This window comes from Mesoplodon densirostris, chromosome 1 (genome assembly GCF_025265405.1).
Source record: "Mesoplodon densirostris isolate mMesDen1 chromosome 1, mMesDen1 primary haplotype, whole genome shotgun sequence".
NCBI lineage: Eukaryota > Metazoa > Chordata > Mammalia > Artiodactyla > Ziphiidae > Mesoplodon > Mesoplodon densirostris.
Genome location: NC_082661.1, coordinates 33788408 through 33810370, shown reverse-complemented (window position 1 = coordinate 33810370; position 21963 = coordinate 33788408). Strand labels below are relative to the sequence as shown.

Here is a 21963-nt window from a genome sequence, read left to right as displayed (position 1 = left end):
GACCTGGGTTGCTGACTTGCCACTAGCCTCCTAACTGGGCTCTGCCCCCCTCGCCCTGGAGTACGTTCTCCTCGCCAGATCAGACCACATCTCCTTGTCCACTAGGTCCCCCACTTCCCTCTGAGTAAAGCTGAAATGCCTAAAATGCTTGTAGGGCCACCCACAGAATGGCCCCAACTCTCTCTCTGATCTCATCTCCTTGTGCTGCTCCCAGCCCACACTGGCCTGTTGCTTCTGCCTCAAGGCTTTGCGTCAGGGCCTCTGGAATGCTTTTCTCCCAGACATCCTAAGGCTCGCCCTTTGTTCAGATGTCATCATCTCAGTTAGGCCATCTCTGAAAGCCCTATTTAAAACCTCCTCTCTAGAGCACCCTGTCACCTTCCTCTGCTTTTATTTTCCCGTTGTATTTATCACCATCTGACATACTCAATATTTCACTTATTTATACCCCCCGGTCACCCCTACGCATTAGTTCCCCAGGGGTAGGGGTTTGTATCTGTTTGGATCACTGCTGTAGCCCAGCGCCTAATAATAGTGCCTAGTACATAGCATTTAATGAACGCAATACATTGGCCAACCTTATGACCTTTGGGTCCCAGATTCTTCATAGTTTTCTTGGCTCCAATTCATCCTGGCACCTGAGCCCCAGTGTTCTGTCTCTGTGATCCTGGCCTACCTACCCAAAAGCCCTGTGCACAGGTTTACACATAAAAGGATCATCTTACGTGTCCACAAATGCACAAATGCCTGGTTTGGGGATGGTTTGCTTGAATTTCGAAATCAAAGTCGTTCTGTGTCATCTATCCATCCCTCTCATCTTGCATCCTGATATTCTTTTTTTTTTTTAAATTGAAGTATAGTTGATTTACAATATGTTAGTTTCAGGTGTATAGCAAAGTGATTCAGATATATATTCTTTTTCAGATTCTTTTCCATTATAGGTTATAACAAAATATTGAATATAGTTCCTTGTGTTATAGAGTAGGTCCTTGTTGTTTATCTATTTTATATATAGTAGTGTGTATCTGTTAATCCCAAACTCCCAATTTATCCCCCCAACTCCCCATCCTGATATTTTTTTTTTCTCATTTATTTAATTTATTTTTGGCTGCGTTGTCTTCGTTGCTGCATGTGGGGTTTCTCTAGCTGTGGCGAGCGGGGGCTACTCCTCGTTGCGGTGCGAGGCCTTCTCACTGCAGTGGCTTCTCTTGTTGTGGAGCATGGGCTCTAGGCATCCTGATGTTCTTGAATCCGAGAAAAAGGAATGGAGTTACAGCTAGGAGCCAATTACCTGCTTCATCGAAGCCAAAAATTATACCCTTTTTGATTAAGAGTCTCCTGATTTAAAAACATGCTTGTATTTCAAGTCCCTGCAGAATTTGGGAGAATTGCCAAATTCTGGGTCTGCCCTAAGATGGGTAGCAGTTTTGTATATTTGTGTCCTAGGAAGAGAAAAAGGTCGAAGAGCCACAGCTTCTGTGCTCCCCAAAGGTGGGAACTGCCTCTCATTCATCCCCAGGTGTCCTGCTAGCATGGACCTGATACATCGTGGGTGCCAATAGTGCTTATTCTCTACAATATTCTTTTCAGATATAGGGCAGAAGTACATAGGTTACTTCAGTTAGTTATTAAATGTTGTCAGTTGCAGTCTGGCTCTACATAACAAGGCTACAAAACAGTCAACACTCTGACCACGTCATCCCCTTTCTGGGCACTAATTCCAAGGACATAATTTAAAAGAAGAGGAAAAAGCTTTATGTACAAAGATATTTATAGCCACATTATTTATAATGACAAAAAAACTGGCATTAAGGAGCAACAGAAAAGTGGCTAAATATGGTATGGCCATATGAGGGAATAGTATACAGCATAGAAATGATAATCATGAAGTCTATGAGGGACTTCCCTGGTGGTCCAGTGGTTAAGACTCCACGCTCCCAACGCAGGACGCCCAGGTTTGATCCCTGGTCAGGGAACTAGATCCCGCATGCCATAACTAAGAGCCCGCGTGCTGCAGCTAAGATCCGATGCAGCTAAATAAATAAATAAACATTTTTAAAAAGACCGAGAAGGCAGGGAAATGTGTTTTCAAGATATGTAAAAAAGAGTGGACCAAAATTATTGGTAAACCAATTATTATTTGTAAACAAAATTATAGATTTCATGTTAAAAAAATAAAAATTTTGTCTACCTATTGCCCCAAATTAGGAGAAAGTACTAACTAACTAACTTTGTATTGGAAGATGGAATTGGAGAAAAAAATTTTAAATAATTTCTTCTAACAATGATGTAAAGTTTTCAAAGCAAAAATCAGTTAAATGGCCTCAACTCCTTGGATGCAGACTAAATGCTAGTCTTTCTGGGGGTAGGGAACCTCATCTTCTATCTTTTTAATCTCCCTCCCCCTGCTCCAGCAAGCCAGCTCTGAGCTGGGCACACAGCAGGTACTCAGAAAATACCCAGTGATGGATTGACAGCTCTGACCGCCAAACACAAGCAACCTTGTTTTATCTTAAACGCCGTTATTTATTAATCCAAACTCTGCAATTCCCTCACTGGCCACCCTTGACTCCTGCAGAGCACCAGTTGAATGGCCTTAAGCCACTTCTCTGAACTTCAGTTGCCTTGCTTATTATTATTATAATGAATTCCATGAAAGTTTTTTGACCCTAGACAGCCTACATCAAAATACCTGCATATGAGGCGGTGCAGGTGGGGTAGAGAGGACGCTGAAGAAATGGAAGCAAGGACAGGAGAAGGACAGAGGAGCAGTGGTCTCGGAAGTCAGGGAAGAGTGGGTGTGTCCAACTCTCAGTCCAGTTTAACAAGGTGGACAGGGTGGGTGGCATCTGCTGGCGGATTCGCCTCCCCCCCATCGGGCTTCTGCAGAGCTGGCTACTCCCACACCCAGGGTGCCACTGCCAGGACCCTCTAGAGCCACTGTGCTGAGGAAATAACAGCCCCATTTCTTAAGTGAGAGTAGGACTGTACTAGCCTTTACATACGGACTTATCTAATCTGCAGGACAAGTCCTGGACCCGCTCAGGGGACTGCAGAGCTCCCATTCCTGGAGATCGCGGCCATGACCCCTCTCCCCTCTGGGACTGAACCTTGACCCGAGAGGGAGCGTAGGTGACTCCCAGGCTCCAAGCCTCCATTGGGATCTGCGGCCGGCTCTGCCCAGGGGCTAGAGAGCCGGAAGCGGCCGACGGGCTCAGGGCGCAGCGGCTCCCCCATCCCCAAACCGGTGCAGCTGCCCGGGGTGCCCTGGTCAGAAGACATCACAGCGATTTGTTTCTTCTTTCTCTAAAAAGAACCGAAACCCAAGCTCAGAAGCTTGCAAAACAAAGCATCTTTTCCCGGTAGGTCCTATCCCCCACGTCTGGTCCCCATTAACCCTCAACCCCGCTCCCAGGGTCAGCGCGCCCTGTACTGGGATCCCACGCGCGGCTGGTACCACTACACTCCAGGACCGCTGACCGAGGGGAGGTGCCTTCGGCTGAGCCAGGGACTTGGTCAGGGAATCGGGCGCCCAATTTTTTACTTTCTCCCGCTTTCTGCTCCGGCTCCAGGGGGAGGAGTGGGTGGTGGGTGGGGTGAAGGGGTGGGATCCTGAAGTGGCCGTTTGGGATTGGGCGCCTGTCGGATTCCACACGGAGCATGCTCTGTGGAGCGTCGGCCCCTAAGGACACCTGGACACCTGACCTGGTTGAAGTCCCCTCTGGGCTGATAAAGGTGTGGACAGGTGAACTGGGAGATCTAAGGCCTGCCGTGTGCCTAGCAGACAAGAAGCTGTTTTGTCCACCTGCCTCCTGGATCCCTGGACACGTAGCACAAAAATCATCAGGTCATCAAAGAGGCTGGACCACTACCATTTCTCAAGCATCCCTGGATATTAAAAGAAGAAATTCCAAAACAAGATCATAGATAAAGTGGTTCATATTAAGCATACATATTGGAAAAGTTAAGACAAAAAGACAATGTCATGTAATAGTGTTGTTCACAAGATAATTAATGGATTAATAAAAAATATAATTTACCTCCTGATACCTAAATTTAAAGTTGTATGATTAACATATTTCATTGATGTTATTATATTTCAATGGCTTTATATGTAACCTCATAGGGAAAAACTTCAAAAGTCTAAATTTGAATCTTTAGCGTACATGGACCCACCCGTTGGTCACCTCCCCCCAAAAGAGGAAAAGTGGCTTAGGGTCAGAGTCACTCAACAGACCCTAGCCCAATACCCAGACAATAAACATTCTCCCCATTACTAAACAGTGACTATGAGTCAGAGTGTGTGCTAGGAACTTGACATATATTGTTGTATTTCATCCACACAGTAGCCTAGTGAAGTATTGTGATGCCCTTTAAAAAAATATATATATATATATATTTTTTTTTGGCTGCGTTGGGTCTTAGTTGTGGCACACGGGCTCCTCTCTAGTGTGGCCACATGGGTTTTCTCTCTCTAGTTGTGGTGCGCGGGCTCTAGGGTGCATGGGCTCTGTAGTTTGCGGCACGCAGGATCTCTCGTTGAGGTGTGCAAGCTCAGTAGTTGTAGCACGTGGGCTTAGTTGCCCTGTAGCATGTGGGATCTTAGTTCCCCGACCAGGGATCGAACCCGTGTCTGCTGCATTGGAAGGTGGATTCTTTACCACTGGACCACCAGGGAAGTGCCCTTATTACAGGAGGAAGTTGAGGTACTGATGCGCTGCCCAGGTCCCCCTTCATGGAAGGACTTATTTTTCCAGTTCCTGGGAGGTGGACAGCCTTCAACGTTTAGCCCCCTTAGGGACTGCCACTGCCGCAGAGAGCAGCCTTGCCCACGGGCATGCCCTACCCCAGACTGCCTGCATTCAATGACTGATCTTGGGATAAAAGACCAGCCATTTGGGCTCAACATGGGACAACTCTGTTGGGTCATTATGGCTCCAGAGATCCCTGTAGCTCAGTTTCTCCCTCTGCCCAGTCCAGCTTCCTCTCCCTCCCTCCCCCAGGCACTGAGCCCAAGGGCCCTCCTTAATAAACATCCTTCTTAGACACTCTGTCTCTGGAACCAGAGAACTCAGCCTGCAATAGGCCCAGAGAGGTCAAGAGACTTCCCTAAAATCACTCAGTAACCAAGTAACAGAGAAAAGTCTGGGCCGGGAGGCAGAGGAGGAGCTACAGGGTCCAGAGGACTTTGTAACAGAAAAAGGGAGGAACAGGAGGTTATTCAGGGGTTCCTAGGATCCCAGAAGACACCTCATGTCCACAATTCATGGAGGGCCCAAGGGCCAGATCTTCCTTCTCCACTAACAGGGACACCCACAGCCCAAGTGTCAGCAACTCAACTAGACTAGAAGTCTTTGGGGGATGGCTTTTTGGACTTCCTCCTTGGAGGAAGTAGAAATTGAGATAAGCTTTAAAAGTATGAAGAAATATGGAGGCAGAGGGCTTCCCTGGTGGCGCAGTGGTTGAGAGTCCGCCTGCCGATGCAAGGGACACGGGTTTGTGCCCCGGTCTGGGAAGATCTCACATGCCGCGGAGCAGCTGGGCCCGTGAGCCATGGCCGCTGAGCCTGTGCTCTGCAACGGGAGAGGCCACAGCAGTGAGGGGCCCGCGTACCGCAAAAAAAAAAAAAAAAAAGAAAAAGAAAGAAAGAAAGAAAGAAATATGGAGGCAGAAAGGCCATACTGAGCAGCAGAAACAGAACAAAGTAGTAGGAAGGGTGGGGGATGGTCTGGTGAAACAGCATTATTGGGTGATGGGCAGCCTGGAAAATTCTGTGGGGTGGGCTCTGAGTGCCAGAGGCCTGCTGTGGTGTGCAGTGGGGACAGGCAAAAGCTTTCCCTCCATCTCATCTCATTCCTCCCATTCCAACCATTCTCTTTCTCTCTCTGTGACATCCTCCCCCAAATTTTCTTCTCAGGGTTTGATCGTGGTGCTGGCCTGGTCTGGCCATGGCTGATACTGAAACTGACTATTTATAGCATTTGAGGACAGATAGAGTAGCAGGGCCAGTTTCCATGACGCCAGGGCTCCCGGAGGTTGGCTTCCTCTCTGTTGGGTCTCCACCCGCCCGCTCTGGGTCTGTCTTCTATTATCTCTGATGCTCTACTTCCGTGTGGTCATTTCTTGGGTAGCATCAGGGCTGCTGCTGGGTACGCTAGCAATGATAACTGACTTCAGATACCACACCTGGACACCCCACTCCTTGTATTAGACCACATTCCAGGCTGAGGAGATGTCTCAGCCATCACCACTGGGTGATGAGCCTGGGGTCTTCTCCTACTTCCAGGACTAGCCACCTAACCTCTGCCTTGAGCTCCTACCCACTGACCACCTGAGGTTATGAATGCCAGAGGGTAGGAAGGGAGGATACAAATTACAAAAGTCTAAAGGTGAAAGAGGCCAGAAAAAAATTAAGGTGGAAAAATGACCATGAAGACACGTGCTATCCAGCCAGATATTAGCTCCTATTTTGGGTCTTGGAAGCATGCTACAAAGAGAGTTCTGTCATTGGTCAGTTGTGAGGATTTGACAAACTACTTAGCCTATTGGGGCTGTTTCTTCTGTTTTAGTCAACAACTATCTACTGAATACTCCCCATTTACTATGCACTGTTCTGTGCACTAAAAAATCAACAGCAGGGCTTCCCTGGTGGCGCAGTGGTTAAGAGTCTACCTGCCAATGCAGGGTACACGGGTTCGTGCCCCAGTCCGGGAAGATCCCACATGCCACGGAGCGACTGGTCCCGTGAGCCATGGCCACTGAACCTGCGCATCCGGAGCCTGTGCTCCACAACGGAAGAGGCCGCGACAGTAAGAGGCCTGCGTACCGCAAAAAAAAAAAAAAAAAAAAGTAAAAAATAAACAGCAAACAAAACACGAAAATTTTCTCCCTCGTGGAGCTTACATTTTAGTGTAAGGGACAAACAATAAAATAAGTAAGTAAACTATGGATATACGTTTATGTAGGTGTGTGTGTATTTAAATAGCTATGTATATCTATGTGTATTTGCATGCATGTTTTCCTGCCAAAAGGGCCTAGAAGCAAAGATCCTCCAGAGCAATGAGTACACTTGCTTTCCTGAACTTGGTTTCTAAATGCCATTAAAAGAACCAGGGCTTCTCAAGGAAATTCTAGGGCTGCAGCAGGATAAGTACAAGAGGAGCCCGGATTAGCTTTTTATGCAGAGAGTATGAAAGTACTTGAATAAGTGGTGGGCGTATTGCAGGAGAGGGAAATGTCACATCCTGGGACCTGCAGGAGTCCTTAGGGTGGACCACCAAGTGAGGGTTCTTGGTCTCGTAAGCAGGAAAGAATTCAAAAGCAGCCAGAGTAAAGGGAAAGCAAATTGATTTAGAGAGATACACATTTCATAGGCTGAATGTGGACTGTCTCAAAAAGTGAGAGCGGCCCTGAGGCACGGGTTCGTAGGTTTTTATAGCTTAAGTAATTTCATAGGCCGAGTGGGAGGAATATTCTTGCTATGTCAGGGCATGGTAGGGATTTCCCAGGAATTGGGCCACTGCCCACCTTTTGGCCTTTTTTGGTCCTCCTCAGAACTGTCATGGTGTAAGGAGGAGTGATTTTAGTATTACAGTGAAGGTATAATGAGCTAAAGGTCAATGACTGGACTATTCTCAAAGCCACCTTGGTTTCAACTTTTATTCCAGCTGGTCTTTGTCGCATTCCAACAGCTGCACCCTTTCTTCATTATCTAGCGTTTGTGTCCTGCCCCTTTCCCTCCTGTCTCATTCCCTGCTCAGAGATTTTACTCCCATATTCTTATAGGAAGCAGAAGGGCAATGGTCCGTCTTCTGTAGCTGCTTCAGAGCTGAGCAGGAGCATCGACCCTGCCTGTCAGGGAGTAAAAATCTCTGGATTTTTACTGTCCCCTGTCCCCAGGGGCAGGACAGCTTCTTGTTTTAAGTCAGAGGGAGGTATGGGTTGAAATCCTTGCATAGCCATCATTTTGATGTGGAACTGTTGTAACCCAGAAGACATGAACTTTACCAAGAGGTTAAAGAGGCACGGTCCAAAGAAGAGGAAGAGGAGTATGACCATGACTGGACCCAGGAGGGGCAGGAACCAAGTAAGGCTAGGGCGGGTGCTCTTAATAGTAGACCAGATGGCATTGGGGTCTGTCCCTGGTTGTAGTGGTATAACCATGATGCCTGGTAATAAATCTTTTTGATGTTCATCTTGATCTGGCCCGAGTTATTAACGTAGGTACAGCAGGTTTTGTTTATAACCACACAAATACCACCCTGCTCATCCAGGAAGTAATCCAACGCCAATCTATTGTCCATGACCACATTGCCCAGTGAGTTTAAAGAAGTTGCAAGTCTATTTAGGGCATTGCCAGTGGTCAGGGCTAGGCTCTCTAAAGTGTTAGTTAGATTTTCTAGGGTTTTCTCATGGAAGGCAAAGCTTTCCCATGGAGCTGCCAATCCCCCTGCCGGCCCTATTCCTGCTAATATTAATCCGATGGCCCTCTTGGGACTGTATTGAGTATTATTATGAATTGTGACTGTGAATGGGACCAAGTGTCCTAATGTACCCTCTCTCTCATGCCACACATTATGGATATAAGGATAAGCATTTACAAAGGGATCAAATTTTCCCTGGGGTGCGCTTGTCTTTGGGCTCTCATTCTGGGAATTGCTACATATCCAGACATATCCTGAAGGTGAAGTAAGAGATCTGGGAACAGAAGAATTTAGAAAGGAAGCAGCTGTAGGGATCCATGGAAGGGACAAGTTATGAACACAATGCGGGGACAAGGGCCCATTAGTATATTCAAAATAGTTAAGTCAGGAGTATTCCATGCCCTTGGCTTAGATGAGATGGTAGAGTAAGAAGGTTTTAACCCACTACTTCCATAGAGCCTGACAATTTCTAGCCCAATTTTTAGTCCATTCCATCCCTATCCCATAGGCACTTGGGGTCTGGTCTTCATTATAAGCACACAGAATGAAGGCATCCGTAGGAATGCAGTTTGGGTCTGGGTTCCAAGACACTGTTGTGATATTACCATCTGGTGGCCAGGGATTGCTCTAAAGAGGCTGTCACCATACCCAGGAGAACCATTAGAGGTGTAGTGGCATCAGAAGCATGACTGGTTTTCTGAATAACAAAAGTAGCCATGATTAATGGAAAAGTTATAAGTACCCTTTTTTTTTTTTTTTTTTTTTTTTGCAGTACGCGGGCCTCTCACTGTTGTGGCCTCTCCCGTTGCGGAGCACAGGCTCTGGACGTGCAGGCTCAGCGGCCGTGGCTCACGGGCCCAGCCGCTCCGCGGCATGTGGGATCTTCCCGGACCGGGGCACGAACCCATGTCCCCTGCATCAGCAGGCGGACTCTCAACCACTGTGCCACCAGGGAAGCCCATATGCACCCTTTTAAAAGGAGTCAAACATAGGCAAGATATTGGGCCTGACGGGGGTGGGGGTATTACCCATCGTGCTCAAATCGGTAGAGGGAGGTTTTTCCATGTGTTCGAATTGATAATACTCTTGTTGTATGTACCTATATGTACCTGTAATTGTTGTTGTAAGCCAGGGTTTTTATGGCAGACCCAACAATTAACTAGTTTTTCTCCCCGAGTGGCTGTTTTAGATGTGTCTACTAAAACATTACTTTCCCATTCCCCCTGAGCCATGACCATCGTCAGAAGTCCTACTAGGAGTATCGTGGCTTTTGACATCATATTACTATATATTTGTTCAGACCCAGCAGAGGCAAAGAAGATGTTTACCTGGGGGAGGGTGTTCTGAAAAGTGGCAGAATAAGAGCATGATAGTCAGAAACACAAGCATGACTAGGTCAACCCATACCTGTTCTCTGGAACAAGTATCTGAGGTCTCCCACTGCCTCGCAGGAGTAGGTCCCCTCTGGTTCCTATTGAGTCTCATAAGGTACAGGTTTTATTCTAGACAGATGTACCCAGCTAGTAACTCCTCTTAGCTTGACAGCAGTTGGAGTACTTAGTAACACTTGATATGATCCCTTCCATTTTAGTTGTAGCTGGTCATCAAGGGACCCTTCCTTCCAAGTTTTTAGTAGGACAGAGTCCCCTGAGTGGGCAGAGACCTCGACCTTTGCTTTTGTGGGGGTGGGTAGCGCTTCGTTCCCTTGGAGGGCACTTTGAACTTGGCTCAAGCTAACAATGTGGGAGACCAGTTTGTGGGTTTCCTCATCAAACAAAAGATCTGAAATCAAAAAAGGGCCTTGCATAAGTCATTTCAATGGGGCTAAGTTTTAAAATTCCCTTCGGGGCCATCCTGGTCCGTAGAAGGGCTGAGGCAGGAGGGAGACCCAGGTTTCTGAAGTCTCGGCATAAATTAGCAAGCGTTCTTTGTAGAACATGATTTGCCTTTTCTACCTTGCCTGAGGATTGGGGCCTCTAGGAAGAGTGTCAGCTGTAGTTAATACTCAGAGCTGAGGAAACCTGTTGGGTCAGTTTGGCAGTGAAGGAAGGTCCGTTATCACTCTGTAAGCCTTTGGGTAACCCGATCTCGGAACTATCTCTTTAAGCAGAAATGTGGATACTCCTATTGCTTTTTCAGTTTTAGTAGGGAAAGCTTCTATCCACCCTCTAAAGGTGTCTATGAATAACGATAGGTGTTTCCATCCCCTACGTGGGGGCATTTGGGTCAAGACCACTTGCCAGTCCTCCCCTGGATAGGTTCCCCAATGTTGTATGGGCCAAGTTAGGGCGGGAAGTATGGGGCGTCTTCCTGGGCCACTGGGGGCGCAAAGCTCACAAGCCTTGATGACATTTTTAACAATTTGGGACAGTCCTTTACCCAGCAACACCTGCGTAACCAGTTTGAATAGGTAGTCTTGCCCTAAGTGGGAGGATTCATGGAAGTACTTAAGTATTTTCCATTGCTTGGCCCCAGGAGTGAGAAGCTTGTTATCTTTTGTCAGCCACCCTGAGAGGTCTCTTTCCAGTTCCCTACCTGTTCTTCTGGTGTATAAGGTGGCAGCATTGAGAAGGGGGGGAGCTTGTTGGGTCCGAGAGCTGCAGCTTGTAGGGCCAGCTGTTCTTTGGCTACTGTCTTAGTGACCTTGTCGGCCAGGGCATTTCCCTTTGTAAGGGAGGTGTTGTCCCTTTGGTGGCCTCTGCAGTGAATGACTGCAACCTCCTTTGGAAGCTGGATGGCTTCTAGCAGTTCTAGAATTTCTGCCTGGTGTTTTATAGGGGACCCGTTGGCTGTTAGTAATCCCCTTTCTTTCCATATGGCAGCATGGGCATATAGTACTAGGAATCCGTACTTGGAATCAGGGTATATATTGATTCTTAATCCCTTTCCTAGCTAGAGTGCTCTGGTCAAGCCAATCAGTTTGGCCTCTTGGGCGGAAGTGTGAGAGGGTAGAGCTCCAGACTCAACAATTGACTCAACTGACTATGACATAGCCGGCCTTTCTAACCCCTTCATGTATACACCTGCTTCCATAGGTAAATCATTCTGCATCAGGATTGGTTAGGGGCTCGAGGTCAGGTCTACTGGAGTAAACTTGTTCAATAGCCTCCACACAGGAATGAACAAGGGACCCTTGGGGTGGGGGGGTCTGGCCTTAGAGTAGCTGGGTTCAGGGCTTGGCAGACCTTAAGAGTTATGCCTGGGGTATCCAGTAGGAGGGCTTGGTGTTTAAGTCATCATCCACCCATCGGACATTGGTGTCCCTTTGGTTCTAGGACTCCTTGTACTTGGTGAGGAGTTAGGGCTTCCAGGGGTTGTCCCAGAGTGAACTTATTGACCTCTTCTACTAGCAGAGAGGGGCAGCCACTGCCCTAAGACATCGTGGCCATCCAGTGGCCACCTGATCAAGTTGTTTTGAGAAATGAGCTATTGGTTTTGGGAGGTCCCCAGGTTTTTGGGTGAGGACACCCAGGGCTACCCGTTGTCTCTCAGCTATATAGAGGGTAAAGGGTTTTTCTAAGTTCAGGAGACCTAATACAGGGGCAGTCCCAATTTTAGTTTTAGAGCTAGGAACGTCTGTTGGCAATCTTTACCCCAGTTGAGGGGTTTGTGGTCACCTCCTTTCAGGGCCTCATAGAGAGGCTTTACTCTGAGCCTGAATCCAGGTATCCAGATCCTGCAAAATCCTTCCATCCCCAGAAAGGCCCTCAGTTACCTCTTAGTCTGGAGGGTTACAATGGCTTCCTTTCAGTCCTGGGCTAGAGTCCTCATCCCAGAGGTGAGCACATATCCCAGGTGCTTAACCTGTTGGGTGGAAATCTGGGCCTTGTGAGGAGACTCGATATCCTCATCCCCCTAGGAAGTTGAGGATGTGAATGGTGTTTTTATCTGAGTCTTCCCTAGTAGGACTGGAAATTAGGAGGTCATCTCCATACTGTAGGAGAGACCCGTTGACCAACTGTAATTCTATTAATTCCTTTGCTAATGTGTTCCCAAATAGGTGGGGGCTATCCCTGGAGCCTTGGGGCAGCGTGGTCCAGGTTAGCTGGGAAGTGTTATGAGTATCTGGATCTGTCCACTCAAAGGCAAAGAGATATTGGGAGTCTGGGTGCAGGGGAATGCAAAGGAAGGTGTCCTTTAGGTCCAGCCCTGTAAACCAGTTAGCATTTACTGGAACTTGGGTCAGTGGCTCTGATCCAGATCTTCTAGATCCTGCCCGCCCCCCAGTGAGCTTTCATAAGCCGGGGTAGGAACTCTGAGGTTGTGCAGAGGCTATAGGGCTGCCGCCAATAATGGTGCCTTTCGTTGTTGTCCCTGAATCCTTTTCACTTCCTCAACCCTATCTCTACTGTTAAATACTCCAAAGGCCAAGTCCATGAGCTGATGCTTGGGGGGTTGGGGTCCCATAGCTGCCTTCTGTAATTTTCTCCTCGTGTCTGGGGTAGATTGAGTGATAAAATGGGTATTTACTAGGACTTGCCCTTTGGAGGTGTGGGATTAATACTGGTATACTTTCTTTTTTTAATTGATTAATTAATTTTTTTTTCTGGCAGACATGCAGGATCTTACGTCCCCCATCCGGGCTTGAACCCATGCCCCCTGCAGTGGAAGCTCAGAGTCTTAACCACTGGACCACGAGGTAAGTCACAATATTGGTATTCTTTCTAAAAGCTTCTACCAGGCAGTCCTGGAAGAGGGCTGGATTCTCGTCTTTTCCCTGTGTTACTGAAACCAAGCAGGACCCTGTGGGGCTCCTGGGCACAGAAGCCTTTCCGTGTCCCACATTCCCTGTTTGTAGGGAACAGACTCCAGCTTCCATGACCTACCCTGAGTTCCAAAGTACAGATTCGAGCAGTTGCTAATCAGAGAAGGGAGAGGTAGATTACGTGTTCCTGATTTCGGACTGCCATTTCATCAGCAGATGCCAGGGCTGCACCAAAGATCTAGCTTTTCTCTTCAAAGGTGCAGCAGGTAGAAAGGGGGGATCCCCTCAAGTAAGCTCATAGAACTTTGTCAGCTTGGTGAATTCCTCCAAGGACCGACTGGGGTCCTCAGAAAATAAAACGACCAAATTTCTCTTTGCAAGTAGCTAGGTCAGCCATAGGAAAAGGGACATGGACCCTGATTGTTCCCTGTCACCAGCCAGCACTTCGCTTGAAGGACAGAGTTTGGTATTGGGAGGCTGGTGGGTAGCCCTGTTGCAGGAAGGGGGATCCCTTCCAGGGCCTGAGAGTGGGCTCTTATCTAACACTTGGAAATGACTTGTCCGAGGAGACACTCATGCTGACAAATCAAAAGACTTTATTGGGAAGGGCTTCTGCGGGCCCCCCGGAGAGCAGTAGTGGAAGGGAACCCAGGAGGACTGCTCAGCCACGTGGCTTGAAGTCTCCGATTTTATGGTAATGGGGTTAGTTTCCAGGTTGTCTCTGGCCAATCATCTCTGGCCCATATTTGGTGACTAAGGGTCCTTCCTGGTGACGCACACATCTATCAGCCAAGATGGATTCCAGCGTGAGGGCTTCTGGGAGTTTGGCAGGACATATCGTCTCCTCCCCCCTCCTTTTGGCCCCTCTCGAATTTTCCTGATTAGTTTTCTGCGGCAGCAACAGAGACCTGTTGTGAGACAACTCAGGCAAGCGATTATCAATGTGCCTGGCCAAGGTGGGCAGTTTCGGTCAATGGTTCCCTAACAACTCTGCTTTGTGTAGCACTGACAGGACTCACCTCTGGTAATGGAGGATATAGGACAGGGCTGGAGGGATAAGGTGGTGGGATTTCCAGCTGTCCAGGTGGGGCGCTAGGGGTAGATGGTCTGAAAAACTCTCCCCCCTCAGAATTGGGAGAAGGGGTAGGAGTTCCTGGTGTGGACCTCGAGGAGGTGGACTCATAAGGGGGTCACCTAAAACACGAATGCCAGCTAAGAAATGTAGAGGGAGTACAGGAGTATAAAAACCATCTTTTTGCAATATCATAGTCAAAATTAATTCAGGCAAGAATCATCACTGGGTGCAAAATCTAGGGTGAGAGTTTTATGAGGAACAGGATGCTTTTATGCTTTTTTTGAAAAATAGATCTTCATCGGAGTATAATTGCTTCACAATACTGTGTTAGTTTCTGTTGTACTACAAAGGGAACCAGCCATATGTATACACATGTCCCCATATCCCCTCCATCTTGAGCCTCCCTCCCACCCTCCCTATCCCACCCTTCTAGGTGGTCACAAAGCACCGAGCTGATCTCCCTGTGCTATGCTGCTGCTTCCCACTAGCTAACTGTTTTACATTTGGTAGCGTAAATATGTCAATGCTACTCTCACTTCTCCCCAGCTCTCCCCTCCCACCCCGTGTCCTCAAGTCCATTCCTATGTCTACATTTTTATTCCTGCCCTGCAACTAGGTTCATCAGTACCATTTTTTATTTTAGATTCTATATATATGCGTTAGCATACGGTATTTGTTTTTCTGTTTCTGACTTACTTCACTCTGTGTGACAGACTCTAGGTCCATCCACCTCACTACAAATAACTCAATTTCGTTTCTTTTTATGGCTGAGTAATATTCCATTGTATATATGTGCCACATCTTCTTTATCCATTCATCTGTTGATGGACACTTAGATTGCTTCCATGTCCTGGTTATTGTAAATAGAGATGCAATGAACGTTGTGGTACATGACTCTTTTTGAATTATGGTTTTCTCAGGGCATATGCCCAGGAGTGGGATTGCTGGGTCATATGGTAGTTCTATTTTTAGTTTTTTAAGGGACCTCCATACTGTTTTCCATAGCGGTTGTATCAATTTACATTCCCACCAACAGTGCAGGAGGGTTCCCTTTTCACCACACCCTTTCCAGCATTTATTGTTTCTAGATTTTTTGATAATGACCATTCTGACTGGTGTGAGGTGATACCTCATTGTAGTTTTGATTTGCATTTCTCTAATAATTAGTGATGTTGAGCATCTTTTCATGTGCCTCTTGGCCATCTGTATACCTTCCTTAGTGAAATGTCTATTTAGGTCTTCTGCCCTTTTTTAAAAAAAAATAAATTTATTTATTTTGGGGTTTTTTTTGTTTTTGTATTTTATTTTATTTATTTTTTTATACAGAAGGTTCTTAATAGTTATCCATTTTATACATATTAGCATATATATGTCAATCCCAATCTCCCAATTCATCACACCACCCCCCCCCTGGCACTTTCCCCCCTTGGTGTCCATACGTTTGTTCTCTACATCTGTGTCTTAATTTCTGCCCTGCAAACTGGTTCATCTGTACCATTTTTCTAGGTTCCACATATATGCGTTAATAAATGATATTTGTTTTTCTCTTTCTGACTTACTTCACTCTGTATGACAGTCTCTAGATCCATCCACATCTCTACAAATGACCCAATTTCGTTGTTTTATGGCTGAGTAATATTCCATTGTATATACGTACCACATCTTCTTTATCCATTCGTCTGTCAATGGACATTTAGGTAGCTTCCATGTCCTGGCTATTGTAAATAGTGCTGCAATGAACACTGGGGTGCATGTGTCTCTTTGGATTATGGTTTTCTCTGGGTATATGCCCAGTAGTGGGATGCTGGGTCATATGGTAATTCTATTTTTAGTTTTTTAAGGAACCTCCATACTGTTCTCCATAGTGGCTGTATCCATTTACATTCCCACCAATAGTGCAAGGGGGTCCCCTTTTCTCCACACCCTCTCCAGCATTTGTTGTTTGTAAATTTTCTGATGATGCCCATTCTAACTGGTGTGAGGTGATACCTCATAGCAGCTTTGATTTGCATTTCTCTAATAATTAGTGATGTTGAGCAGCTTTTCATGTGCTTCTTGGCCATCTGTATGTCTTCTTTGGAGAAGTGTCTATTTAGGTCTTCTGCCCTTTTTTGATTGGGTTGTTTGTTTTTTTAATATTGAGCTGCATGAGCTGTTTATATATTTTGGAGATTAATCCTTTTTCCATTGATTCATGTGCAAATAATTTCTCCCATTCTGAGGGCTGTCTTTTCATCTTGTTTGTAGTTTCCTTTGCTGTGCAAAAGCTTTTAAGTTTCATTAGGTCCCATTTGTTTATTTTTGTTTCTATTTGCATTACTCTAGGAGGTGGGTCAAAAAAGATCTTGCTGTGATTTATGTCAAAGAGTGTTTTTCCTATGTTTTCCTCTAAGAGTTATATAGTGTCTGGTCTTACATTTAAGTCTTTAATCCATTTGGAGTTTATTTTTGTTTATGGTGTTAGGTAGTTTCTAATTTCATTCTTTTACATGTAGCTGTCCAGTTTTCCCAGCACCACTTATTGAAGAGGCTGTCTTTTCTCCATTTTGTGTTCTTGCCTCCTTTGTCGTATATTAGGTGCCCATATGTGTGTGGGTTTATCTCTGGGCATTCTATCCTGTACCATTGAGTTCTATTTCTGTTCTTATGCCAGTACCATACTGTTTTGATTACTGTAGCTTTTGTGGTATAGTTTGAAGTCAGGGAGCCTGGTTCCTCCAACTCCATTTTTCTTTCTCACGATTGCTGTGGCTATTCAGGGTCTTTTGTGTTTCCATATGAATTATAAAATTTTTTGTTCTAATTCTGTGAAGAATGCCATTGGTAGTTTGATAGGGATTGCACTAAATCTGTAGATTGCTTTGGGTAGTATAGTCATTTTCACAGTATTGATTCTTCCAACCAAGAACATGGTATAGGGGCTTCCCTGGTGGCGCAGTGGTTGAGAGTCCGCCTGCCGATGCAGGGGACACGGGTTCGTGCCCCTGTCCGGGAGGATCCCACATGCCGTGGAGCGGCTGGGCCCGTGAGCCATGGCTGCTGGGCCTGCATGTCCGGAGCCTGTGCTCCGCAGCGGAAAAGGCCACAACAGTGAGAGGCCCGCGTACCGCAAAAAAAAAAAAAAAAAAAAAAAAAGAACATGGTATATTTCTCCATCTGTTTATGTCATCTTTGATTTCTTTCATCAGTGTTTTATAGTTTTCTGAGTACAAGGCTTTCGCCTCCTCAGGCAGGTTTATTCGTAGGTATTTTATTCTTTTTGTTGCAATGGTAAATGGGAGTGTTTCCTTAATTTCTCTTTCTGATTTTTCATTGTTGTTGTATAGGAATGCCAGAGATTTCTGTGCATTAATTTTGTATCCTGCAACCTTACCAAATTCATTGATTAGTTCTAGTAGTTTCCTGGTGGTGGCATCTTTAGGATTTTCTATGTATAGCATCATGTCATCTGCAAGCAGTGATGGTTATACTTCTTTTCCAGTTTGGATTCCTTTTATTTTTTTTCTTCTCTGATTGCCATGGCTAGGACTTCCAAAACTATGTTGAATAAGAGTGGTGAGAGTGGACATCCTTGACTTATTCCTGATCTTAGTGGAAATGCTTTCAGTTTTTCACCATTGAGTATGATGCTTGCTGTGGGTTTGTCATATATGGCCTTTATTATGTTGAGGTAGTTTCCCTCTATGCCCATATTCTGGAGAGTTTTTATCATAAATTGGTGTTGAAGTTTGTCAAAAGCTTTTTCTGCATCTATTCAGATGATCATATGGTTTTTATTCCTTAATTTGTTAATGTGGTATATCACATGGATTGATTTGTGTATATTGAAGAAGCCTTGCATCCCTGGGATAAATCCCACTTGATCATCGTGTATGAGCCTCTTAATATATTGTTGGATTCAGTTTGCGAGTATTTTGTTGAGGATTTTTGTGTCTGTCTTCATCAGTGATATTGGCCTGTAATTTTCTTTCTTTGTGGTATCTTTGTCTGATTTTGGTATCAGGGTGATGGTGGCTTCAAGTAACTCCCCACAGATTGCTTATTAGATGCAAACGAAAAAAAACAACAACAATACATTATAACCAAGCAGGACTCGCTTTTGGTGACACCTCCCCCAACCCCTTTTATTTAGTAGAGGGTTGTCTGATGTTTCCTTGTGATTAGGTTCAGGTTATGCTTTCCTGGCTGGAACGTTACATAGCAATGCAGCATCCTCAGGATGTCATGTTTGAGTCACACAGTGTTCTTCTTTAATTTTTTTTTTTGGCTGCGTTGGGTCTTCATTGCTGCACGTGGGCTTTCTCTAGTTGCGTCGAGCAGGGGCTACTCTTCATTGCGGTGCACAGGCTTCTCATTGTAGTGGCTTCTCTTATTGTAGAGCACGGGCTCTAGGCGTGGGGGCTTCAGAAGTTGTGGTTCGTGAGCTCTAGAGCACAGGTTCAGTAGTTGTGGCACACAGGCTTAGTTGCTCCATGGCATGTGGGATCTTCCCAGACCAGGGCTCGAACCCATGACCCCTGCATTGGCAGGCGGATTCTTAACCACTGCACCACCAAGGAAGTCCCACACAGTGTTGTTTGACCCTTCAGTGGTGATGTTAATTTTGATCTCCTGGCAAGATGGTGTTGACTTTGCCATGTTGTTACCAAATGCAAGTTCATGTGCCCGATGCACAGTGAGGCCAAACGATCCCAATATGTCATGTCAGAGTTTGGAGCAGAGAAATGTTTATTGCAGGGCAATGCAAGGAGACGGGTGGCGTATGCCCTCCAAAGCCTCGATTCCCTGAAAGGTTTCAGAGAAACAGTTTTAAAGGCCAAGTGGGGAGCAGGGTTGCAGGGTACATGATCAGCTCGTGCATAATTCTCTGATTGGTTGGTGTTGAGGTGGTTTAGCCGTGAATCAATTCTTAGGTGCTAGTAGGTGCGTGGGAGGGGGGAGGGAGGCTACGTGCTCATGATCATCAAGCAGTTAACTTTTTCCATTTGGTGGTGGTTTTGGTCTCTGAAAAACTCAGGAAATAAGCTTGAGATACTATTATCTGTGTACTTCAGAGAGGATCTACAGTAGAGGATATGGGGGAAGGGTCTGTCCCAGGAAGGACCCATAGGGTCCTGCTCAGTTACAGAGGGACTATATTGTTCAAAAATGTCAATGTCATAAAAGACAAAGGAAGGATGTGGACATGCTTCAGATTAAAGGAGAGTAAAGAGTCAGACAATCCAAACGCAATACATCTGATAGTAGGCTTGACCTTGTCCTGGAGAGAAAAATGGATACAGATGGTAGAAAAGCATTGTATCAATGTTAAACTTACTGGTTGATAACTATGGTTGTGTAAGAGAATATCCGTATCTTTAGGAAACATATACTGAAGTATTTAGGGACAAAGGGCCACATGTATATAACTTATTCTCAAATGGTTCAAAAAAAAGTTGTGTATTTGTGACTGTGTGAAAGAGAGAGAGGCAAAGAGAATGCAAATGAAGCAAACGGGAAAAATGTTAATAAATGAATTTGGGTAAAGGATATATGGGTGTTCTTTGTGCTGTTCTTTTCCTTTTTTTGGGGGGGGTACACTGACCTCTCACTGTTGTGGCCTCTCCCGTCGTGGGGCACAGGCTCCCGATGCGCAGACTCAGCGGCCATGGCTCACGGGCCTAACCGATCCCCGGCATGTGGGATCTTCCGGGACCAGGGCACGAACCCATGTCCCCTGCATCGGCAGGCGGACTCTCAACCGCTGCGCAACCACGGAAGCCCTGTGCTGTTCTTACTCTTGGTACTTTTCAGTTGTTTTGAAGTTATTTCCAAATAAAATGTTTTTTAAGAAAAATATGTAGCATAATAGATAGCATTATGTTCTATGGATAAAAATAAAGCAAGGTTGCAAATGTCAATCATAAAATGATGAGGGAAGACTAAGGAGCAGGACCCTATGGGGCTTCCCGGGACAGAACTCTCCCCACCTCCTCTGCTTTAGCTCCTCTGTCAAGCACCTAGATAATATTCTCTGATGATTTTCAGGTGCTGAAAACTCAGTTCCTCAGTTTTTCAGATGCTAAAACCACCACCAAATGGAAGAAATTAACTGCTTGATGATCATGAGCACGTAGCCACAGACCTTGTGGTGTCTAAGGATTGGTCACCATCAACCAATCAGAGAATTGTGCACGAGCTGATCAGTACCCTTGGACGCCCTGCCCTCACCTTGCTGAAAGTCTTCAGGGAGTTTGGGTTTTTGAGCAAGACCCTAGCGTTCTCCTTGCTTGACCCTGCAGTAAACCTTTCTCTGCTCCCAAACTCCACGAACTTGCGTTCAGTAACAAGCCTTCAGGAAAGTGATGTGAGTCAAGACCTGAGCCCGGTGAGTGAACAGCCCATGTGGCTATGGGGGGGAAGCGCATTCCAGGTGGAAGAAATAGTAAGTTCAAAGATGGGAACAAGCCTGGTACCTTCATTGGCAGTGAGGCCAGTGGGCTGTAGCTGAGAGAGTGAGGGGAAGAGTAGGAGGGGAGGGGAGAGAAATAACAGAGAGCCTGTCTGGGCGTTTGAGGACCACTAGAAGTAAGAGGGAAGGTCCTAAGGGCTTTGCACAGAGGATTAAACTGATCTTTTGTTTTCAACGCTCTGCTTGCTGTGTGAAGCAGATGGAAGAGGAGGTGAGAGCAGAAGCAGGGGAGCAGTAATTGGGTCGTTGTAATAATCCAGGCAAGAGACAATTATTGGCTGGGACCCAGGGTGGGAGCAGAGGGTCTGGGAGCAGTGCTTGGATTCTGGCTCTGTTTTAAAGCATTTGCTGATGGATAGGAAGTGACGTACAGGAGGGTTGCCGTAGATGAATCAAGTGTTTTGGCCTGAAGAGCAGCTACGAGGATGGAATTTCCATTAACTGAAATGGGGGAGCCTGTGGATGAAGCAGCTTTGGGGATACACTGAGGAATTTAGTTCTGGACATATTTAAGTTTCAGACACCCATTCAGTATTTCAGTAGAGGCGTGGAGCAGGCACTTGTAGGTAGGAGTCAGGCCATGGGAGAGCCCCAGGCAAGAGATGAGCATATAGAGGATTTTTTTTTTTTCTTTTTTTGCGGTATGCGGGCCTCTCACTGTTGTGGCCTCTCCCGTTGCGGAGCACAGGCTCCGGACGCGCAGGCCCAGCGGCCATGGCTCACGGGCCCAGCCGCTCCGCAGCATGTGGGATCTTCCCGGATCGGGGCAAGAACCCGTATCCCCTGCATTGGCAGGCGGACTCTCAACCACTGCGCCACCAGGGAGGCCCCATATAGAGGATTTTTAAAGACATGAGAGTCGATGAGGGCACCGGGGAAGTAGAGAGGCGAGGGCCACAGATTGGGCCTGGGAACACCAAATGCAAGGTGCTGGCCTGGGAAATGAGGAGAAACTACCAAAGGAGGCCAAGAGGGGGCAGCCAGAGAGGGAGGAGGAGAACCAAGAGAAGGTGGGGTCCTGGAAGCCAAGGGAGGAAAGTGTTTTGAGGAGGAAGGAGTGATCAGGTGTGTCAGATACTGCTGACAAGTTGAGGGAGTCGGGAGTTAAGAATCAACCGCGGGGCAATTATCCTCCAATAAAGATGTTTAAAAATTAAATAAATAAAGCTAATAATAATAACTTAAAAAAAAAAGAATCAACTACGGGGGCATTCCTGGTGGCACAGTGGTTAAGATTCCGCCTGCCAATACAGGGGACATGTGTTCGAGCCCTGGTCCGGGAAGATCCCACATGCTACCCAGCAACTAA

General features: G+C 46.3%; 1 long non-coding RNA gene across 3 annotated transcripts in view; it reads left to right on the top strand.

The window, feature by feature from the left end:
- LOC132492346 (uncharacterized) overlaps positions 1–21963 on the top strand; it is a 94163-nt gene that overhangs the window by 695 nt on the left and 71505 nt on the right. For all 3 annotated transcript variants that reach the window (XR_009532804.1, XR_009532805.1, XR_009532803.1), the window contains exon 2: positions 12977–13062. This is a non-coding gene — a long non-coding RNA (uncharacterized LOC132492346). The remainder of the gene's footprint in view (positions 1–12976; positions 13063–21963) is intronic.